Source organism: Pseudophryne corroboree, chromosome 5 (genome assembly GCF_028390025.1).
Source record: "Pseudophryne corroboree isolate aPseCor3 chromosome 5, aPseCor3.hap2, whole genome shotgun sequence".
Lineage (NCBI taxonomy): Eukaryota > Metazoa > Chordata > Amphibia > Anura > Myobatrachidae > Pseudophryne > Pseudophryne corroboree.
This window is the reverse complement of record NC_086448.1, coordinates 618,221,370-618,232,084: the sequence shown is the minus strand read 5'-3', so window position 1 is coordinate 618,232,084 and position 10,715 is coordinate 618,221,370. Positions and strand designations below refer to the sequence as shown.

The 10,715-nt window shown below is 39.4% G+C and overlaps 1 long non-coding RNA gene across 1 annotated transcript; it reads right to left on the bottom strand.

The window, feature by feature from the left end:
• Positions 1–7,320: 7,320 nt before the first annotated feature.
• On the bottom strand, positions 7,321–9,030 carry LOC134929264 (uncharacterized). The gene is made up of 4 exons (XR_010178429.1): positions 9,002–9,030; positions 8,438–8,506; positions 8,223–8,344; positions 7,321–8,048 (listed from the first exon to the last, which is right to left on the bottom strand). It is a non-coding gene; the product is annotated as an uncharacterized LOC134929264 (long non-coding RNA).
• Between the last annotated feature and the right edge of the window lie 1,685 nt (positions 9,031–10,715).

The following is a 10,715-nucleotide window of genomic DNA, read 5'->3' as shown; positions in this document are numbered from 1 at the left end:
TGCTCCTGCAGCATTGCCCAGATTCATGTAAAACCTGTGTGCATACAGTATTTCTATTGAATGTAAAAGTACAGTACAGTATATTACAATAGGAAAAAAAAGAAAGTGTCAGAAAAAAAGGCATGCACACACCTCATGAAAGATACACAAGCTCATGTCTAAATGTAAGCAGTGATCCCTTACCATTGGTTTTAGATTATGCCTTAATGGCTATGGGAATCGGCCACTCACATACAGTACTGTACTGTATGCCTAACTTCAATGGACCAAACTGTAGCTTTAACATGTTGTTTTTCATCTGTGTACACTATTTTTTATTAATTACTCATTCTATGGGACCTCATTGCTTCTGTGTGATTTAACTAGGGGATTGAGACACTCCTTCAGCAATGCCCTGATTCTTGCAAAACCGATGCCATCGCTGGCTCCTTAGCTGAGAGCTTCCATGAGGTGCAAGGTCATGGGCGGCAGCCATGTCAATTGAGTCTGGCCTGCTACAGTATTGTATGTGTATGATGCATTGAGCTCACTTATCCCAATAGCCACTGTGTATTTTAGATAGTGTAATGAGATGCTCCTGCAGATTTACCCTGATTTATGTAAATCCTGTGTGCACACTTCTATTGAATGTGAAGGCATATTACAATATATCAAAAAACAAAAACTTAATAAAGTGTCAGGAAAAAATAAACATGCATTCGCACTTTGGGAATCGAACCCAGGACTCTAAGCATGGGAAGCGGCACACTTCACCACTCGGACATGACGCCTCATGATAGATTCACAAGCTCATGTGTAAGTGTACTGTAAGCAGTAATCCCTTCCTATTGGTTTTTGATAATTCCCTAATGGCTACGGGACTTGGCTGCTCACATACTGTATCCCTAACTTCAATGGACCATACTATAGCTTAAACACATTGTTTTGTGTCTGTATACACTACACTGTATTTATTAATTGCTCATTCTACAGGACCTCATTGATACTGTGTACAGTATTTTAGCTAGGGTATTGAAATGTTCCTTCAGCATTGCCCTGACTCTTGCAAAACTGATGCAATCACTGGCTCCATAGCTGAGGAAGTATTCAAGCATCCTAAATGTATTGTTCTGCTCCTAGTTCTCAGCTACCGCTTGTTTGTTTTTAATATCTTGTTTTAACATTTGTGCAACGTTGTTACTAGTATTTAAGTTGTTATAAATTAGTGATGTGCACCAGAAATTTTTCGGGTTTTGGTTTTGGATTCAGTTCCGCGGCCGTGTTTTGGATTCGGATGCATTTTGGCAAAACCTCCCTGAAATTTTTTTGTCGTATTCGGGTGTGTTTTGGATTCAGGTTTTTTTTTTTACAAAAAAACCCTCAAAAACAGCTTAAATCATAGAATTTGGGGGTCATTTTGGTCCCATAGTATTATTAACCTCAATAACCATAATTTCCACTAATTTCCAGTCTATTCTGAACACCTCACAATATTATTTTTAGTCCTAAAATTTGCAACGAGGTCGCTGGATGACTAAGCTAAGCGACCCAAGTGGCCGACACAAACACCTGGCCCATCTAGGAGTGGCACTGCAGTGTCAGACAGGATGGCCGATGTAAAAAATAGTCCCCAAACAGCACATGATGCAAAGAAAAAAAGAGGTGCACCAAGGTCGCTGGATGGCTAAGCTAAGCGACCCAAGTGGCCGACACAAACACCTGGCCCATCTAGGAGTGGCACTGCAGTGTCAGACAGGATGGCCAATTTAAAAAATAGTCCCCAAACATGCACATGATGCAAAGAAAAAAAGAGGTGCACCAAGGTCGCTGGATGGCTAAGCTAAGCGACCCAAGTGGCCGACACAAACACCTGGCCCACCTAGGAGTGGCACTGCAGTTTTCTAGCGAGAGGATGAGTGCTTCCATCCTCATGTGAATCTGAACCACTAGCCTTGAACATAGGCCAGGGCCTCAGCAGTTCCTTGCCACTCCGTGTCGTAAATGGCATATTGGCAAGTTTACGCTTCTCATCAGATGCTTTTAATTTTGATTTTTGGGTCATATTACTGAACTTTTGTAGTATACTTGACGACACAGAGGTAGAGCAGTGGACTACTGTACCGTACATCTATATATATATATATATATATATATATATATATACACATATACTGGTGGTCAGCAAAATTCTGCACTGTCCTCCTAATATATAATACTGCGCACTACTAAAATGCAGCACAGGTATGGATGGATAGTATGCTTGACGACATAGATGTTGGTAGAGCAGTGGACTACTGTACCGTACTCCTATATATATTATATACTGGTGGTCAGCAAAATTCTGCACTGTCCTCCTACTATATAATACTGCGCACAACTAAAATGCAGCACAGGTATGGATGGATAGTATACTTGATGACACAGAGGTAGGTAGAGCAGTGGACTACTGTACCGTACTGCTATATATATACTGGTGGTCAGCAAAATTCTGCACTGTCCTCCTACTATATATACTGCGCACAACTAAAATGCAGCACAGGTATGGATGGATAGTATACTTGACGACACAGAGGTAGGTAGAGCAGTGGACTACTGTACCGTACTGCTATATATATACTGGTGGTCAGCAAAATTCTGCACTGTCGTCCTACTATATATACTGCGCACAACTAAAATGCAGCACAGGTATGGATGGATAGTATACTTGACGACACAGAGGTAGGTAGAGCAGTGGACTACTGTACCGTACTGCTATATATTAACTGGTGCTCAGCAAAATTCTGCACTGTCCTCCTACTATATATACTGCGCACAACTAAAATGCAGCACAGGTATGGATGGATAGTATACTTGACGACACAGAGGTAGGTAGAGCAGTGGACTACTGTACCGTACTGCTATATATATACACTGGTGCTCAGCAAAATTCTGCACTGTCCTCCTACTATATATGCTGCGCACAAATAAAATGCAGCACAGGTATGGATGGATAGTATACTTGACGACACAGAGGTAGGTAGAGCAGTGGACTACTGCACCGTACTGCTATATATATACTGGTGGTCAGCAAAATTCTGCACTGTCCTCATACTATATATACTGCGCACAACTAAAATGCAGCACAGGTATGGATGGATAGTATACTTGACGACACAGAGGTAGGTAGAGCAGTGGACTACTGCACCGTACTGCTATATATATATACTGGTGGTCAGCAAAATTCTGCACTGTCCTCATACTATATATACTGCGCACAACTAAAATGCAGCACAGGTGTGGATGGATAGTATACTTGACGACACAGAGGTAGGTAGAGCAGTGGACTACTGCTCCGTACTGCTATATTATACTGGTGGTCAGCAAAATTCTGCACTGTCCTTCTACTATATATACTACAATGCAGCACAGATATGGAGCGTTTTTCAGGCAGAGAACGTAGATATTTTCAGCACACTGAGCACAGATATTTGCAAGCACACTGAGCACAGATATTTGCAGCACACTGAGCACAGATATTTGCAGCACACTGAACACAGAAACTGAGAGAACGCTGCACGTCCTCTCCCTATCATCTCCAATGCACGAGTAAAAATGGCGGCGACGCGCGGCTGCTTATATAGAATACGAATCTCGCGAGAATCCGACAGCAGGATGATGATGTTCGGGCGCGCTCGGGTTTTCTGAGCAAGGCGGAAAGATCCGAGTCTGCCTCGGAACCGTGTAAAATGGGTAAAGTTCGGGGGGGTTCGGATTCCGAGGAACCGAACCCGCTCATCACTACTATAAATGGAACGCTCTGATTATGAAATCTGCTGATAGAAGAAGTATGCTTTAGTGGAGTAATTGCTCTAGGTGTCATGATTCATTAAGCTGCATCTGTGTGAAACCAGCACTATAAATGACAGGCATTATGTCCAGCAGGCCATCCTCCTGACGAAGCTACATGTGAAATGTGTAGAGGCATGGCCTGCTAGATGTACCCTCCTCCAAGTTGACCACTGGCTTGTGCCTCCTGCCTGTGTTGATGTCCAGACGAGCCTCGGCATTGTCCCTTAAGCCGCTGGCGCGGTGTGAGGTCTCGGTTCCCAGTGCAGTACAGCCCTTACCAGCAGACAGAGATTGAAGCTTTTATTCTGTATACATCGTGTTAACCAGTCCACATGGGTGAGAACCTCGGTATGAGTCTCATTCATTTAATGTTGATTCTATGTTACAGTGATCTTCTGTGTTAATGTGGATCCTTTACCAAAGGGATTTTATCTGTTTTAAATAAAAGTGATTTGCACTATGTGTGCCCCCTTCTTCTGTTTCTATATTTAGACTATCTTACTCCAGGAGTCCAGAGTCTCTACAGGAGGGGTGCAGATATATGTATATATCCAATCAGGTTGCGCTCACATCATCCAAGGATTTTTAACAGCTAAGGTGTCAACCAAATACCATGGTATCATAATATAGAAACAAGTTTTAAAAAAAAAAACAGGATAAGCTTGTTAAAGCATACTTAGCTTAAACATGATTCTCTTCTCAAACATTTTCGGCCTACTTGGGACCTTCATCAGGCGGCACTACAGGGCATCTTGATTCCACCAGGAGTATAATCTCTAAGCAGTCCAGCAGCAAGTCTGGCTATGCCTATCTGGCCCCTTTTATACTCTATAGTGGTTAAAAAAAGGGCGCCAAACAACATCAATTGATGTCATAAGTAATGGCCATTCACAATCCACCCATTCAGGATGTATGATTTTACTTCATAATTGTTCAAGATAAACAAAAAAAACCACGTAATCTGCAAACAGTGGATCGCGCGGCTTAACTTCCGCCTTCTGGTCAAAGGAACGCATGCTGGAAGGTCACCTTTATCAGACCACGGCCAGATCTCAGTATAGTTCCTCACATTGTACCATCACTGCAGCTAGCGGTACAGGACTTCCTGTTGCTAGTAAATGAACCACAAACATCACTGCCGTGAATGGAACGCACTTAGTCAGAAAACTGGTGCAGATGTTTACAACACTGCACATATTTAATGGTCACATCTTGGGTACTATAAAACCAACAGGCCTATAGAAAATTCTTAAAAGGACATAACAAAGTATATTTTAAACATTAGTAAAGCATCAGTCCACTGGGAAGCAACGGAGCCAGATATGCATAGTGAAAATACCCTTATCCAAAAAGACACAAATAAGAGGTCACTGTGTTCTACAATGCAATTATCCCTAAAAAGGCATACATGATATGTAAAATATCACCTATAAAGACAGACTGTATTACTATATGATAGGATATTTTTATAAATACATATATACTTTACATGTATTATTATTATCATCACTTGAGCCCTTGTTATGAATAATGCTTAGTACATAAAAAACAATGAAACATACATTTTCAAATATAACTTTAGGGAACAAACTAAGCAATTTTTCATAAACAAGATACAAAACAGAAAAAAAAGAGAAAGAAAACCAAAAATAGGGAGTACTGAATTCCCTAAGTGAGTGTATTGGTCATGGACCAAGACAAAAAGAAGTTACTTCTTTTGAGGGGTCATCGCAAAAATACATTCAGGAGATTGGATTCATTCAGCCCATAAGGGCTTACTGAGCCGAGTCTAAAGATCCATCTCGCTTCCAATGTCCATAGAAGAAGTGCCCGGTCTCCTCCCCTTTTTGGAGGTGGTACCCAATCAATGAGCTGGTATTTCAATGATGCATCCTGACGGCCTGTATCCAAGAAGTGCTGTGCAACTGGTTTGTCCGTATTACCTGATTGAAGAGCTTGATGTATGGCAACCCACAAGGTCATATTAGCATATAGACCACATAATCCAGACGACAGTGCAGTTTATAGCATAGCCTGATAGGTCTCCCATTGTGAGGGTGTGGAAAGGTCTCACCAATCAGCATTGAGCGACAGGTCACAGTCCAAGCACCTTACACAGACTTTCCATTGCGTACTAAGCCAGGTATTATCCACACTGGTTTTCGACCACGCAGGGTGCATCAATAGTTGTTTAAAATTAGGTCCACGCCTGAATGCCATCGTCGGTGGGTGTTCAAAACAATCACCAAATTTAGATTCAGTTTTCAGTAGTGGCCAATGCCTCCTGATAGAGTTCCTAATACTAGGAGTCTGGAGAGTGCCCACTATTTGCTTCAGAGATATATATATATATATAGCAGAGTTACAGGCGGCACTCACGGACTCCTTCAGAAACGACCAGGAACCCCTGGTCGTTTCTGAAGGAGTCCGTGAGTGCCGCCTGTAACTCTGCTATTTTGTCACACAACAAGAGGAGGGCACCCGGCACATTGTTCGGTTGTTTCATTTGGAGTGCCGGTTGATATTCATTGTTTATATATATATATATATATATATATATATATATACACATACACACACATATACACACACACACACATACATATATAAGCACACACACACATACATGCATACGCAAGATAAAATGACCTCATGTGTGGCAGCTGGTGACAGCTTTACTTTTTATTTAACTTAGTACTTTTAGTACTAACAGTGCTAACCCAAGGAATTATAGTAGATAGTAGTTTGTTGTTGGTATCCGACCCATTAAGCAGATCACTTATAGGAATGTTTAAAACACGTTCCTTAGTACTTTCTAGCATTCTCATATCATAGCCTCTATTGACAAATTTATCTATCATATGATAAAGATCAATTTCAGTTTTAACAAGATCACTAGTTATACGTCTCACCCGTAGATGCTGTGAATAAGGTACAGGTGTGTGCTGGGCTATTTTTCGATTTTTCGGGTTTTGTGTTTTGGTTTTTGATCTGTATCCCCTTTGTGCTTTGGATCTGTATTGGTCTTGCCAAAACCGCCCTTACATGTTTTGGTTTTGGATCTGGATTTATTATTTTTGTCAAATCATAAAAGCAGCTAAATTAACAGAATTCAGGGGGTGTTTTTGTTCCTACAGTATTATTAACCTCAAAAACATTCATTTTCCATTCATTTTCAGCTTATTCTGAACACCTCACAGCTCTCAATATTTTTTTTATCCAGTTTAGGCTGCACCAAGGTAGCCGGATGACTAAGCTAAGTGACAGCAGTGGGCAGCAATCACGTTACTGTTAACAATATATTTTTAAATGCTGTAATCTGTTAAAATTATTTTAAAATTAGGATCAAGTTCTTCTGTTCCTTAAGGATATCTTTGATATGCAGAAGGCTCGCTATACAAGTGTGGAGAGAGAAAAAGATGATTAAGGCAAAGACGAATAAAAAGAGACAATCTTTTAGATGCTGTAATCATGATTTTAATGTATTTTTTTTTAAAGTTCTTCTGTACCTCAAAGCTATATTTAATATGCAGAAGGTTCACTATACAAGTGTGGAGAGTTTAGTTATATTAATTTAAATTTAATTAATTTATAATTATTATTAATAATATTAATTTGAATGAGTCACAATGTGGTGATAAGAATTATGAAAATAGCACAATACATTATAACATAATAATAGGAGCTACGGACATAGCACCCTGAAATGCACGGAGCACGCCAGGATGTATACTGGGAGTATACAGACAAAATATTAAAATAAAAGATTTTTTTTATTTTGGGTGGACTGACAGAACACCCATAGATAGATGGAGCATTAGCAGTCTCTGGATGTATACTGGGATGACACAACACAAAATATTAATTTAAATCAAAATATATATATTATTATATATATATATATATATATATATATATATATATATGTAACAATAGAAGAATTGGCGCCAAGGAGTCACATCAACTCCCACTTTTCCAACCCTAAATTGGTTGTCACTTTTTAACATAAAATAATAACATGTTCCATCATAAAGCATTTATTAAAAACATATTCAAATCAATACAGAGGAGATGTATTATTATTCCACACTTTAAGATGTATGACTCTTAGCGCTGAATACAAAATGTTGAAGGTTCACAACAATCTCCTCCTTCTCCTTACAGTTGGTTCGGAGGTAGCTTCACAACACAAACAACCCAGCGCGTTTCGTCTTATACAAAATACTTCATCAGGGGTTTCTCTATAATTGTAAAAGATCTTATCAGAGCTAAACATAAACATTCCTTAATAGAGAACATAATATATTCCATTAAAACATATGAGGAACATATCAATTACAGAAGAACAAGGATATATCCGAGCAGACAGGATGAAAGAGAAGAAAAGGATATTACAATTGCATCTTAGGTCATACCTCAAGTGGCTGAGAAGTATAGTTGTTTATACAAAAAGTATAATGCGACAAAACTTGTTCATACACGCATGATGGAAACTCCTATATAACACCGAGGCTTTCTGATGAACAATCAGTGTAGCCTAATTGGAAAAATATTGATCTCATCATATATACTGAATGTTCATATTGTGTATATATATATATAAAAAAAATCATAAAGTCCCCTCACATACCTTATGGTGAGATAACTTGTACAAAAATTCGGAAACTCAGGTACTGAAGGGTCACTTTAGAAAGGAGACCTAGTAGATTCATATTTAGGGCAAATTAATAGATAATCATCATCAGATATTTAATTAGTCAATAATACCAATCTTTACTAAAGATGATTAATACATCTTACAATAGAGCTTTATTAGAAAGACAACCTCTCCTTTCGGGTATAATATATACTGGAGGTTTTTGAGGCAGGAAACTATGTTACTAGTCATAACTGCCATTTTTACCCATAGCTATTGACTACTTTTATGGGTCCAGCTGCTTTATTAGTTGACACAATAGAGGTGCAGACCTCTAGATCCAAACATTAAAGTTGTTAGTATAAATTATCAGAAAAAATGGGCTTTTAATTGCATAAACTCCCCACTATCACAATCTCAAGGGAAAGTGTGAAAGTGAATACATCCAACCATTAAAAGCACTAGAATGCAATGTTACAAATGTACATAGATAAAATATACAAAATAACCTTTACACACAAACAGAGCTTTGTTCAGAGTAGTATCATATTCACTCACCTTCTATGTGTCTGCTATGGACGCTCAGTACCTGTGCAATGAAGCACCAGAGTGGATGTAGCTCCTTATAAAGGGAAAGGTGATGATGTCATCACATGCCCTATTTTGATTGGTACACAAATAAAGGTTTAATTTGACCTAGTTATTAATGGTACACACTAACCAACCTATGGATTCTATCCCCTCTTTATTGGGATTGATTCACTATAATAATATTCACTCTTATAACCACCAAATGTGAGTAAAACATTAATTGTTATATGACCCATAATGCACTGCGGTATTAAACTCAATGAATAGCTGCTTTAGCGAATGACTGACAGTGTTAATAACCAATCGTTGTAAGATAGGGGCGGGTACTATAGCCTCTAATGCTGAATTGGATGTATGCAGCATATTGTCAACCCTTAAAACACAGTGCTGAGGGGAATGTGTTTCCCATCAGCACTATCCGTCACCTCCGATCGTTAAAACGAACGGTCCTAGTCTCTGCGTCCGCCCGCTGTAGCGGGACCTTATGCGTTCCAGCGCCATCTTAGTTGTGCGTTCCACCAGCCCCGTCCGGCGCTTCCCGTCACCTGACCCGGTCACATGTAAGAGGCGGACAATTGAAGGGCTCTCTACTGATTCGTGAAGCTGGGATGCCAAACAGCCATACAATAGATAGCAGCCTGAGTGCAAATCTACTCCCAATTATATCAATCGCAAACGGCACATTTACCCATTAGTATCTTAACCATGGAGCATGCTCGCTTCTTTTCTATACTTTAAAGAGAAAACATATATATATATATATATATAAATATGTATTTCGCACAAATGAGTAAAAAATATGAATTATTTTTTATATCACACACACCAGTGGTTACAATGTCACACAAATGGGTCAGAAATATATTGTTACAATTCACCTGCCTATAATGTTTGGCAGGTGAATTACAAGAAGAGGATAAATGCCGAAGGCGCAGGCAGATGCAGAGTAGCACAGAAATGGTTAACCAGACTTGCCTGTGGAATACTAAAGTGTCTTGGGGGTCATTCTGAGTTGATCGCAGCAGCAAGTTTGTTAGCAATTGGGCAAAACCATGTGTACTGCGGGGGGGGGGGCAGATATATCATTTGCAGAGAGAGTTAGATTTTGGTGGGTTATTTTGTTTCTGTGCAGGATAAATACTGGCTGCTATACATTTACACTGCAATTTAGATTTCAGTTTGAATACACCCCACCCAAATCTAACTCTCTCTGCACATGTTATATTTGTCCCCCCTGAAGTGCACATGGTTTTGCCCGACTGCTTTCAAATTTGCTGCTGCAATCAACTCAGAATTAGGCCCCTTGAGCGAGGTGTAGCAGGATGTAATGTTAAGCAGACTGTAGAGTCTACCTTAAGACTGGAATGTGCAGCACCATACTTTACTCATCTGCTGTTTATCATCAGTGTTAGCTACACAGCTATGAGCTTGGGCTTGAGTAGAGGACCAAAATGTATCACAATCACTGTTGCAGGTAATGAATGTCCACAGATGTGAGGGAATACTAAGTACTTTATTGAAGCAGTGGTGTAATAATGTATAGAAGAGGAATCACAGTAACAATCCAAGGTACAACATAAGCAGAGTGTAAATGGTTGTCCAATATGAGATTTGCAGCAAAGTAAGGAAATTGTTGAACAAGAATCCAGAGTTATAATCCACAGAACTAAGATTGCAGGAT